Source organism: Camellia sinensis, chromosome 6, assembly GCF_055761805.1.
Source record: "Camellia sinensis isolate YWXY chromosome 6, ASM5576180v1, whole genome shotgun sequence".
Taxonomy (NCBI): domain Eukaryota; kingdom Viridiplantae; phylum Streptophyta; class Magnoliopsida; order Ericales; family Theaceae; genus Camellia; species Camellia sinensis.
The window spans coordinates 109,740,183-109,754,472 of record NC_138966.1 but is presented as its reverse complement, the minus strand read 5'-3'; the positions used below and the strand labels follow the sequence as shown (position 1 = coordinate 109,754,472).

General features: G+C 37.5%; 1 protein-coding gene across 1 annotated transcript in view; it reads right to left on the bottom strand.

Moving 5' to 3' along the window:
* Positions 1 to 14,290, bottom strand: part of LOC145789102 (uncharacterized) — a 249,534-nt gene that overhangs the window by 63,255 nt on the left and 171,989 nt on the right. The window lies entirely within an intron of this gene.

Below are 14,290 nucleotides of genomic sequence, written 5' to 3'. Positions count from 1 at the left end.
TGAAGATGATGCCGACGCTCCCGTTGATATTCAGAATGCCCCCATTCCACCTAGACCTGAAATCTCTTTCTATGACAACATTCACATGGGTGGTGATTTTGACATTAGTAACCACGATGTCGTTCCCCGTAACCGAATCTGGAATGCTGAAAATCTAGAGTTGGACAAAGGGATGGTTTTCGTTGATAAGAAGCAACTCGTACATGCTGTGAAATTGTTCCATGCAACAAATAATCGAGAGTATAAAGTCATAACCTCCAAGCGAGACGTTTGGGTGTATGCTTGCAAGCACGATTGTAGATGGTGGTTGCGTACATCTCTTAGTAGGATACATGGTCTTTTTGAAATAATGCAGTACAGGGGTCCTCACCGTTGTTTATACCCACGAATGAACAGGGACCACACAAATATTAGCTCTAGTTACATTGCTTCTCATCTTTTGGGACAAGTTGCGATGAGTATACAAAATAAATGTTTACATTTATATACATATTTGTTTGTTTAAAGTGTTCACATAAAAATAATCTGACTCATAGGTATTGTCGTATGCAGAATGAACCTGATATGCCCATTAAGAATGTCATCGAAGATATAAAAAAGACCATGAACTATAGTATATCATACAAGAAGGCATGGCATGAAAGGGCAAAGGCAATTAGAATGGTATTCGGGGATTGGGATGAATCATATAGGATGTTGCCTAAATTCATGTATGCATTACAAACATCTAATCCTGGCACCATTGTGCAATGGAAGCATAGATATACCGGAAATACAACCATTATGCCCGTCTTCCACTTTGTTTTCTGGTCTTTCAAACCCGTCATCGATGGATTCAGACATTGTAGGCCTATTATAATCATAGATGGTACATTCTTATACGGGAAATACACTAGTGTGTTGCTTGTAGCAACAATTGTCACTGCCAATGGCAAAATATTACCGCTTGCATTCGCTGTTGTCGACAGGGAGAGTTTGGAGTCTTGGTCGTTCTTCATTTCAAATATCAAGGAACATATTGTCATGGACCGACAGGGAGTGACTTTGATATCTGATCGAGCTGAGAGTATTTTAGCTGCTGTGAGGCGGCATTGGCTGAATCCCTCGCTCCAATTTGTTGGATATCATCGGCACTGCCTTCGACATGTTTGTAGTAACTTTAACACTAAGTTCAGAAATAAGGAGCTAAAACAAATTCTATGGAAAGCAGGGAGTGCTCATCAACGACGGAAGTGTAATAGTTACTTACAACAAATACAGGCTATTGACCAAGAAGCCATCAATTGGGTTTACAAGATGAATCCTGAGGAGTGGCCCCTTTCGTATGACGGTGGACATCGGTGGGGGGTATTGACCAGCAATGATGCAGAGTGCTTCAATAGCGTCTTGAAAGGTGCAAGAAACTTACCTATCTCAGCTATGATTGAATTTACATTTCGGCGGCTCATAAAATATTTTGACGAGATGGGAGCCCAAGCTGAAATAGATGTACGAAATGACTTCCAATACCCTAGAGAGATACAAAAAAACTATTGAGGATGGCATCGCAAGGGCAAATACTTTCAGGTTGATATCATATGACAGGTTAGTTTGTAATATAAACTAAATTGTTGTTATTATGTTGTCAAGTTAAGTACACCTAAAAACATAAACTTGATTAATTTCTATTACAATTTTCTGATAGGCCACGCCGCGTGTTTGAGGTGCAAACATCTTTTCGCCATGGACGAGGTCGCAATACACAAATTGTGCGGATGAATCAACCTACGTGCAGTTGTGGGAAATATGAGATACGACACTATCCATGTTCTCATATGCTCGCTGTAATGTCTGAATGCGGTGACAATCCATTCGAGTATGTTGATCTAGTATATAAGCTTCCTGTATACATGAGGGTTTGGGAGACTAAATTCAATCCAATACCGCATCAAGATTATTGGGCTGATCCGCAGTGGACCTTAATGCCTAATGTACTACGCCTGCGAGAAGTAAAACGGGACCGTGCATCTATGTCTCGTATTCCGAATGAGATGGACATATCAGATAAGCATTTGACCGCTCGTTGTAGTGAGTGCCAGCAGACAGGTCATGACAGACGAACATGTCTGGCGCGACTTGGTCGATGAAGACTATGTAATACTTACATATTGTAATAGATCATTTTTTAATTCTTTATTTGTAATAGATCATTTTCTTTTCTTTCGTAATTCATTATTTGTAAACGGGGTCGTACATTTAAATAGATCATTTTTTATTTGTAATAGATCATTTCTATTTTGTAATTCTTTATATATTGTAATTGTTTGATTTCCTTGACAAAATTTACAACTAACATACTAAACAAATAAATTAAACTAAATGACAACGCAAAAACATTTAACTATACCACATAGGCCTATGTTTTTTATTCTCTACTTGATTGAAAATGTCTATTACAAAATTTTAGTTAAAATCACATAGTTCTTCTACCATTTGAAGATTTTAATATTTCGACTGATGCAAGCATTTTGTACATTTACAATTTCTGAATTAGATGTACGTAATTTACAAATTTGATACTTTATTGGAAAAAAAAACATTACAAAAGTGAATAATGAAGTTTTGTCAAATATGCCATAAATGTAATGAAGTTTTGTCAAATATGCCAAAATCAATAATGAAGTTTTGTCAAATATGCTAAAATCAATAATGAAGGTTTGGAAAAAAAATTCTCATTCCATTTTTTCGCAAATATTTATGTACGAAAACTATCTACATGCTACTGGTCATTATTAAGCTTATGTAACAGAGACCGTAAAATGATTTTGTAAACGATTTCTATATTAGTTATAGCATAGATAACGATAGGTTCTGTTGAACTGCTTATCATATTTAATGGCACATAATATGCAAAATTTAAATTTTAGTGAATTGCTTCCATGTTAATGGCACACAAATTGATACTTTTAAAATAATCGACCACACAAATTTGATACTTTTTCAAGTCGTCATGTACAGAATAATTTGAGTTTAATTGTTATAGTTAAATTACATGCTCAACTGTACAGGCTTCATGGCACATCTACCTGATGAGGTCCCACTTTTGAGTCATCCACATCGGACTGACAGTATATGGGAGGACCCGGTATGCAATAATGTTTGTTGGACTTTACGCTTACAATGAAAATACCCTGCATTTTGTTTTATATTACGTGATAATGCTATAATTTAAACTACTCATTCTGTTATGCAGGACCAGGCACGCACCGTGGTGGCATGCCGGCGGGGAGATTCCGGCCTGTGGGAGCATCCATTGGACCATAGAGTCTTGCAGTGTCTACTACGCGCGGGATTCTATGGTGTATATCGTATAGGCCATATCAGACTGGACCACCCACTCATTACTGCTCTCGTCGAGAGGTGGCGCACAGAGACTCATACATTTCATTTCCCGACCGGTGAGGCGACCGTCACATTGCAGGACGTATCTGTCCTATACGGTCTATGGATTGATGGGCGAGCAGTTACTGGACCTGACCCATCATTGACGAGGGAGCAGTGGATAGCCCTATGTGCTGAGTTATTGGGAGTAGCACCTACACTTGCAGACTTACAGGCAGGTAGAGTGAGGGTGAGGTGGCTGTCCGAGCAGTTTCAGGGCCATCTTCCAGATCATGCTCTAGATGAGTTAGTACATCAGCATGCCCGAGCATATATTCTGTGGCTTATTGGGGGGGTACTTCTCCCTGATAAGTCATAGAACCTGCTCAAGCTGATGTACTTGCCACTATTGAGAGATATTGACGTGATCGGCCAGTACAGCTGGGGCGCTGCGGCTTTGGCATGCTTGTATAGGAGAGCAGCTCAGGTGGGTGCGAATCAGATTGGAGGACCCCTTGTCTTGCTACAGGTTAGTAAGAATTTTATTACATGTCAATTCATATTGTATGGCATATATTAGTATTGTAATTGCGTTCAAACTATTGCAGATTTGGGCGTGGAAGAGATTGATTCGCATTGCCCTGTCTAGGCGGCAACTGGTTGCTCCTGGTGAGGTTTTCATCGGCCAGGGAGACATGCAGTTGCCGGCCGGACCTCGAGGTAGCCGATGGAGGGTTGACATGGGCCATGAGGTCGTATCGACCTACGTAGTCGTCGTGTATAGAGACCAGCTTGACCGGATGATAGACGGCGAGGTATCAAATTTAAATACCTAAATTTTAATTGTCATATGGAGTGTATATGTTCATGAGCGATTTTTAATAGACTTGTCGTTATCGTAGTTTATCTGGCAGCCTTGTGCTGAGGTCCTCGATACGCTCCCAGACTATTGCCGACTAGGTGAGGAGATATGGATGGCGAGAGTGCCACTCATTTGTTTTGACGTGGTTGAGTGGCATCTCCCTGATCGTGTCCTCCGACAGTTTGGTCGGGTCCAGTCCGTGCCGGATCGGTGTGACATCGAGTGGCGGTTGCATGCGACTGATAGACGTGGCCGAGCCAGCACTGACTGGAGTGTACATCATATGCGATACATACAGTTGTGGGATGCCCGTCGCGACACTATTGTATAGGCTGAGTGGAGCGATGGGGTCCTCCCTTCTCCCGACCCTTACATGTTGTTGTATCGGCGACATACACACTTACTTGTCGGTAATTCGAGCCACCTGTTTGAGGCCGGATATCAGGGAGTTGGGCCTTCTCTCGAGGCATTGGTGAGTATCATAGTATATGTCAGATAATTGTTAATATCATAATTGATTATTTTCAGTCAACTATAGCCTAACATGTCTGATTTTTTGTTCAGGTGGTTCGAGTTGGGAGGTCATCACTTGGCTGAGGACGCCCTTTTCAGACGTGATGGACAGCTTGGTCTGCAGGCCCTTGCAGAGATCCGAGAGTTATTGTACGAGGGGATCCAACATGCCCATCGGGTAGATTGTCTGCATTTTGGGGACTACGGTGTACACAGTGCAGTAGCTGCTCCAGACACATTAGTCCTGTTCACGTCAGTGCCTCCCACTTCAGTGCCAGCCATAGCAGGTCATTGGACTTCAGTCACCCCACCGCATGATACCCCATACATTTCTTCAGATTCCCCACACGTACATCTTACCCAACATGCTGACCCTGACCCTGATTGGACACCGCCCCGGTTCATGTATGATGTTGTTACCCCACCCACCCAGTTACCACCTGCTTTTCTGGGGACTACTTCGACCGCGCCCATGAGTACACATGATGCAGTTCTCACTGACATCTCCCACGTTGACGATGAGGCCGATATTGAGCCCCCCTAGAGCGCGAGGGAGAGGCCGAGGTTATGGTCGTGGGGGACATCATGGCCAAGGTCGGGGTGCGGGCAGAGGCAGAGGTCGAGGTCTAGCTGCAGATCGTGACACAGTTGCACCAGATGAGGGAGTTTCATAGCTCATAGCAGTATCCGATCTGCAGGCACAGACAGGATCAGGGGCAGCAGATGCAGGAGAGGGGGGGTCACACTCACAGGTGCCACAGGCAGTCAGTGGAGGGCCACATGCAGGGGAGGGAGTGCCAGATATTTAGAGAGTCTACCGCAGGAGACCGAGGAGGGAGGTCCACGGTCAGGGTTGTGGGACTGGGGACAGGTTAGGGCATCAGCGGTTGTGATATGGACTGTATAGTTTTTTTTTTTTTTTTGGTAATTGTTATAATTTTTTGTAAATCAAACTTGTACAGCTGATGTAAATGTGTCATACTTATTTATTCGCAATTATAATTTCACAATTTTTTATTCTTACTTATATTGATGAATCACACAAATCTCTTTCACATCTCTACTTCTCTCTCATTATCGGTAGTCTGTGCATTATTTATAGTAATTTACGATTTTTCCTCAATTTTATAAATTGAGACAACCATTTATAAAATTGAAGTTTAAATAAATTTGAAGAATTAAATTATAAATCCTAAACCCTAACATAAAAATAAATAAGGTAGCGTTTGGTAACGTTTACGTTTTTGGTTTATGTTTACAAAAAAATTAAAAACTGATTTTTGTTTATTTTTAGAAAAACATAAATTACAAACGCGTTTGGTTTGAACAAAATGTTTAAACAACCCATAAAAACATAAAATAAAAAATATGTTTGTTCATGCCTAAAAAATGTGTTTGTTCAAGCCTAAAAACAATTGAAATATCTCCATTCATTGATAAGTCGTGGATAAGCATTACAAATTCATTACAACATAAATGGTTTGGTCATTCATCCAAACAATTTCATTCATTGTCATCATCATCTGACATCTCAATATCAGATTCATACATAACATCCATGCTCCACGCGTAGTACTGGTGTGCATCATCCATTAACCCATCTTCGGCACGCTCATTTGCGGTCTTCATTAGTGAGGACCTTTGCAAACGTTGGGTCATGTGATTAACTTCGTCGCGGATACGATGCAATGCGCTTTGCAACAACTGTGGAGTGTCAGTTGGCATACGCATGGCTAACCGGCGAGGAAATTTAATATTAACTTCATGACATAACTCAACGAGAACGTTTGCTTGAGTTATGCGAAATTCCCACTCAACTCTCATGGTATTGACGGTGCCATGTGAGTAACGCAAATTTGGATTTAATGGGTATTGAAATTCATCTCCATCCGCAACCCAATAGCGACCCATTGCTGAATATAGATCAACCACCGTATATCTCATGATGATATCGCTCGAAATAGCTGTAAAACTTTTGTTGTGGTATGATGCGATATTTATACCATATATACACATGGTAGCTGTATGTATGAAATTATTGTAAACAACTATGGCAACTATGCATCAGAGTTGTCACGTCAACTTTGATGACCTGAACAACTATGCATCAACTTGATAGGAGTTGTCACTTCGACTTTTATGAATTGCATAATTTATTGTTATTTGAAAACAAAAAGTAACAAATTTGTGAAAAAATATTTCAAGAAATTAATAAATACATGAAAATACAAAAAATGTACTGAATGCTTGTAATTTTTTTTAATATTTTTGGTATTTAGTGAATTTTTAAAAGATTTTGTTTAGAATTTTTTTACTTTTTAAGTGTATTTATGTTAGGTGTGTCTAAAAAGTAAAAAAATTGCTTAACATATTAAAAAAATTCAATAAAAGAAAAACACGAAAATTAAGAAAGTAGAATTTTCTGAAAAATATTTTCTGAAAAATAAAAACAAGCAAGCTGATCAACCGACTAAACGTCTGAATTAGTCAAATTTCTCTGCCTGAAATTTTTTTAAAAAAATAAATGTGAAATTATAATTTAAAAATGCAAAACAAACACCACGGCCGTAAAATTGGGTAAAAATGTAATTGACAAATATAACTGAACACAGCCTGAATTTTGACTACAATATTGCATTGAAATATACTTACAATTTTAAGTACTAAAATATTTTAATTTATTATAATATTTTGTTTCAACCAATTTATGAGCATTTCCTGTTGGATCACATGCATGCCACTGACCTTATACAGTGCATTCGGCTGGCAGGACTCGACTTTTGTCAAGTCATGAACGAATCAAAGGCCTGTAGCATCGGCTGTTGTGCCGCAGATGGTGCCAGCCTGGCTACTATAAAAATGTAACTTTACCTTCTCTCAAATGGAAGTTGAAAATTAAGAGGTTGTTTGGGATGATCAAAATAAGTGTATTTTTTCCTCACATTACAATATTTTTCTACAATATATTTCTCTATCCATTGTTCAAACCACTTTTTCTACAATATTTTTTACTTTTATGTATTTATTAATTTGTTATTTTTTAACAATTTTTTTTTTTACTTTTTAGGTGTATTGTAATGGTTATTAATTTATTGTTATTTTGTTCTGACACCCCCTCAAAATTTGTATGAATTGCATAATTCCAATGGGCACAGTAGGTAGGTATGTGACTTTGTGCAGCGATGCAGTGATGCATCTGACTTTGTGCAGTGATACGGTGATGCATGTGACTTTGTGCAGTGATGCAGTAATGAATGTCACTTTATGCAGTGATGCAGTAATGCATGTGACTTTCTGACTTTGCCATGCTTCCTCACATTATGTGATGCATGTGACTTTCTGCAGCGCAACTTACATGCTTTGTTTTTTCCTCACATTTCAAAATTCATCTAAGTCACATTAAAACGACTGTGAAAAGAAGCAGAAAATGCTATTATGTTGGTGAAATAAACATGATGGACGGTTGTGTAATAACAATGAAAATGAGATGACTGTGAAGTTCATTAAGTGAAAATAAGATAAAATATAGGCTGCAAAGTTCCAATCGTGTTTACATATCAGGTGACCATTTTATTATTTTGGTGAAAAAAACGACGATAGTTTTGTAGATCGAAGTGAGTTGGACGATTGTGTATTTACTTGCATTTTGTTTCATAGTTGTTTATGAACAATATTACTTTAAAACAAAGAAAATTAAAGCCGTTGTTTCATTTTCTGATTTCAATTATAATTTTTTTAAAACACCTATATGTACTGTAATCGTCAATTCCAAGTGACTACTTACTGTATTACAAAAGTAAGCATGACAAAATAGTTTCATGTGGCGATATGACAACTCACTGCATTTTGTTTTATTTGACAACTCACTGCTTGAATATGATGGGATTGCATTGTGATTCTTTGGCCTACAATTATGATTTTATCTGACAACCACATCCATGACTACATCACAGGTACACAAAGTCACGGGTACTCAAAATTACATGAAATGAATAACATAAAATAATATCACGTGTATAACTTTGTCCATAGTGCCCTAGCATGCATTATCGTCACCAGATCATCTCTAGTTAACCCCCACTATGATGTCTATAAATACCTCAGTATGATGTTTGTTGAAGTCATAACAATAGTAATATATCTACACTTACTATTATTATTAAATTTTTTATTTTATCAACAATGTCTTCAAGAGGTGAAGGAAGTTCACGCTGGCAAAGAAATCCGAAAGTGTGGCTGCTACCTCCATTTACTTATGACTACAAGAGCGAAAAGTACTCGAGTCCGAAGGATTATTATGCTGGTATCCGAGCAGAATGGGCGTTCAGGGTAACGGAGCAAGAAGGATTGTATAATGATCTACGTAACTTTGGGGCACCGGTACCTCATCGTCGTTCATTAACCATGGCTAGAGGAAATGTGAGTGACTATGAAAAAGCAGTTAGCAGAATTAAAAAGGAGAACAACAGAATGTTGATGCGGAGATGTCGACATTTCATGCTTTAGCTAGCCACCGAAATGACAGAAGCAAGCAACAGAGATTTGACAGTGATTGAGCGAAATAATGTCTTAAACAATGAAAAATATCTCTCTGACTACTACATGTCAGATGAGGAATAAGAAATCCAACACCGTTATCTTTCATATATGTTTGTATGTATGTTGTGTCGTATGTTCGTTACTGGAGTGTAAGACAATGTAGTTGTTCATCTAACGTACGGATGTATTTCAAGTATTTGTTTTATGAACCTGAAGTTTATGAAATAACTACATTTATAGTAATTTACAGTTATTAGTTCATGACTTTCTTTATTGAATTGCAATGAGTTAATGAATGTTCTGGATTAATGAATGGATTAATATATGTTCAATTATGTGAATAATTAAAACACATAAAACAGAACAGGTAGCTCGGTGAAAAGCTTCCCTTAACTGCGCCTCGTTAAATAGGGATCCTCTACGTAAAGAATTTCAATCTCCATCAGGAAAGAAGAAAGAGTCACCTTCCAATTCTTGTAAGTCCGGTACAAATGATGACTCTGGTATGGAATGGGGGGTTGACAGAAAACTAAACTCGGTGAAACGAACTACCGCCTTCAATAACACATAAAACAGAAGAGGTAGGTCGGTGAAAAGCTTCCCGTAACTGGGCCTCGTCAAATACGGATCCTCTACGTAAAGAATTTCAATATCCATCAGGAAAGAAGAAAGAGTCGCATTCTAATTCCTGGAAGTCCAGTAAAAATGATGACTCTGGTAAGGAATGGGGGGTTGACATAAAACTAAACTTCGGGGGCTGGAGAAACAGGCTCAAAACCAAGTGGTTGGTCCAGCTGGGGGACTAATAAAGTTCAGACAAACGAACTACCGCCTTCAATAACATAGAAAATAGAACAGGTAGCTAGGTGAAAAGCTTGCCTTAACTGCGCCTCGTTAAATAGGGATCCTCTACGTAAAGAATTCCAATCTCCATCAGGGAAGAAGAAAGAGTCACCTTCCAATTCTTGTAAGTCCAGTACAAATGATGACTCTGGTAAGGAATGGGGGGTTGACAGAAAACTAAACTTCGGGGGTTGGACAAACAAGCTCAAACCCAAGTGGTTGGTCCAGTTGGGGGACTAAGTTTAAAACCCAATTGGTTTTATTTGATTTGGTTGGGATGAATCATTATTTAGAATTAATTATACCCAAACAGATTGTTTTCTGCACATTTTTGAAGAAATTGACGATTCTCTTAGTATAGAAACTAGAATTGTTATCAGTTCTAATGACGCTGATTTGTTAATTTTCGGATTTATACCCAAAAAGAACAACACTTCCGAAATTACTGTGTAACACCAGTTTTCTAGACAGATTTGAATGCACCAGTTTTCTGGACAGATTTGAATGCGCCATGATATTCATAAACATTGGTGGCCAAGTACTCCTACGTAACCCACGTTTCACTCACAAGATCCACCATTATTTTAAAGTTGATTTCAAAAGTTGAGATTGTAAATGTTTCCCAAAATATTACAAATCGAATATTCAAAAGTTGATTTTAAAATAATTCCAAATGACAACAGAAATTCAAATAGTCATACTTTTCCCGTTGATAGAAATAGTAGGTCGTAACAACGAATGATGCATAGCTAAGTGAAACACAACATTGCCTACATAAGCTTCATTTTTTCAAACATTGAGTAGTCAAATGGTAGAGAGACTTGTCATTGCAAAGTCATGTGACCTGGTGCACAGGCTTTGGTTTTCTCGATATTTTGCTCGATTATTTGATACACAGTGACAACTCATCTCTTATTGATATATGTGGGATTCTCAATTCAGAAAGTCACATGGCAACAGTGAATTCACTGATTTACCTTACAGTGAGCATGCCCTTATTTTGTCCGTATATGCAGATAGATTGTCAAGTCATGTGACTTGGTGCACAGGCTTTGGTCAAGTTGATTTTTTGCTCGATTTTTTAATTACAGTGACAACTCATCTCTTATTGATATATGTGGGATTCTCAATTCAGAAAGTCATATGGCAACAGTGAATTCACTGTTTTACCTTACAGTGAGCATGCCCTTATTTTGTCCGTATATGCAGATGGATTGTTAAGTCATGTGACTTGGTGCACAGGCTTTGGTCAAGTTGATTTTTTGCTCTATTTTTTAATTACAGTGACAACGCATCTCTTATTGATATATGTGGGATTCTCAATTCAGAAACTCACATGGCAACAGTGAATTCACTGATTTACCTTACAGTCAACATGCCCTTATTTTGTCCGTATATGTAGATGGATTGTGAAGTCATGTGACTTGGTGCACATGCTTTGGTTTTCTCGATTTTCTACTCGATTTTTTTTATTACAGTGACAACTCATCTGTTATTGATATATGTGGGATTCTCAATTCAGAAAGTCACATGGCAACAGTGAATTCGCTGATTTACCTTACAGTCAGCATGCCTTTATATGCAGATGGATTGTCAAGTCACGTGACTTCGTACACAGTATTTGCTTTTCTCTGTTTTTTCAGTCTAGTGACACTCATACCTTGTTCATATATGTGGGATTGTGATGCAGAGGCATCTTTCTAAAGCCATTCATAACCAACTATATAAACGGCTAAAGATGAAGACACAGCCTTACAACTCATTTCGCTCTACGAAATTATCATTTATTTGTTTTAAAAAATTAGCATGGCTACATGGTTCATGGGAGGGAGTGGGAATCGTAGAGGTGGTAGGAACTTGCAAAGGGGTGACAGTTCACGACGAGGAGGGGGAAGGGGAAGTGGCAATGCTGAAGATGAAACACCATTTCCTTTGTTAGATGCTTCTTGTGCTTATCATGATAGGTTTGGGAAGCGACATTTTGTTATGCCCAAATACTATCGAGATCCATGTGGTTTGGTGGAGGATCCATCAGATAATCAAACAGGATATGGTTTAGCAAACGCTAGACTTCTGAAGTGGCCTGCACTATTTATAAAGCGAGTGCAAATGGAAAGATTATGTCGGGAAAATTGACTGAAGGTGCCAAAAGCACGTTCTGTTGAGATCCAAAAGGAAGATCCTGATAATGTTGATCGACTATGTGAAAGACTACAACGTGAGATTTCTCAAATGCGCCGTAGGTTAGCCCGCGATATGCAGCAATACATAGTTAAGAAGGATGCCCAGAAGAACAGAACAGAACCAAATGTTGCAGCTATCAATGGTATCATGGAGGATCCTGAGCTTGTCTCTGACGCTGAGCTTTCGGATTATTCAGACTCTGAGCCACCTGCCGATTTAAGCGCGAATTAGGTGTTAATGTCTACACTTCGGCAATATTAGGTCATGCATTAATATGTAATGTCTGTGTTAGAGTAAGTATAACTGTTATGTTTATGTTTATGTTTATGTTTGTGTTTATGTTTATGTATTGTGTCTGTCAAATGTTGCGGCTATTAATATGCAATATTAGGTCATGAATTAGGTGTTTGTCTGTCTAACTGTTATGTTTATGTATTGTGTGTTCAGTTCAGGATGTCCAGGATGTATGTAATGTGTGTTCAGTTCATGGTGTCCAGAATGCATTTTTGTGGGAGAATTATGTCTGTACTACCTATGTAACTGAAAACTATTACATTTGCAACTTCAGTTATGTTGTTTTCATGCTTGTATGAGTATTTAGTAAATTAGTGACTTCGTATATTATGTATTAAGATTTATTACAAAAATGTTGACAAAATTTATTTTAGGAGCTCTCACTGTGGCCTTCGTCTTCTTGGCCTACTCCGCGGTGATCTTCGCGTCTCACCCTTCGTCGTTGCTCGTCAAGCTACATAGTGTGTGGGTGTGCTTCGGACTGTAGAGCATGCATATCACCTTCTAACCCATAACAAAGACGAAACAATTTTTTTTTTTTAATGAAAACGGGTACAAAACGGTTTTACTAAACTGGTTTTAAATATATATGTATATTTAAATGAAAACGGCTTTCGTAAAGCCAAAATAATTTTCTGAATAACACCTTCTAACTCAAAACAAAGACAAAAGAAAAAAAAAATTTACATGAAAAACGACTTTAGTAAAGCAAAAAAAAAAAAATTAGTAATTACATTATCACCTTCTAACCCAAAACAAACACAAAACAATAAACAAAAAAAATTTACATGAAAACGGCTTTAGTAAAGACCAAAAAAATTTTTGAATTACATTTTCTAAACCAAAACAAAGACAAAAGAAAAAATAAAAAATTTAACATGAGAACGGCTTCAGTAAAGCCAAACAAAATTTATGAATTACATTATCACCGAAACAATGACAACAGAAAAAAATATTTACAAAAAAAAAATTAAATCTGATTTAAATGAACAGTCAAAGTGTGGTTTCAATCTATGCTTACAATAGTGAACAGTAAAACCATGACTTTTATAAATGAACATGATTGGCTTAATAATATCTAAATGAATATGATTTTAAAATTATATACATGAAAAATATTATGTAAAATAAATATATGAAAAGAGGTTTTTTTCATATTATGTAAAATTTCTAAATTACACCTTCTAAACCAAAACAAAAACGAAAGAAAAAAAAAAAAAAAATTTAACATGACAATGGCTTTAAAGCCAATAAAATTTTATGAATCACATTATCACCAAAACAATGACAACAGGAAAAAAGACAAAATATTAATCAATAATTTGCTTACCAAGAAAGAAATGAACACTGAAAGCGTTCTCAATTGCAGTTTAACAGTGTAAACGCTATTCTAAATAGCGTTTTCTTCACAATTAAACTCGCTATTTACAATAGCGTTTTCTTCACAAAATCGCTATTTGTAATAGCGTTTTCTTTACAAAACCAATCCGCAAATAAAGCGCTATTTGGAATAGCGTTTTATAATTGAGGTTAAAATTGCTATTCGGAACAGCGTTTTCTTAATTAAAATCGCGATTCACAATAGCACATTCACTATTCATCAAATTTTGCCCTCCAAACAGTTAAAGCGCGATTTGTAATAGCGCTTTAGCTTAGTTTGGGAAATCCATCAAAACTATGCCTAGTTTGGGAAAT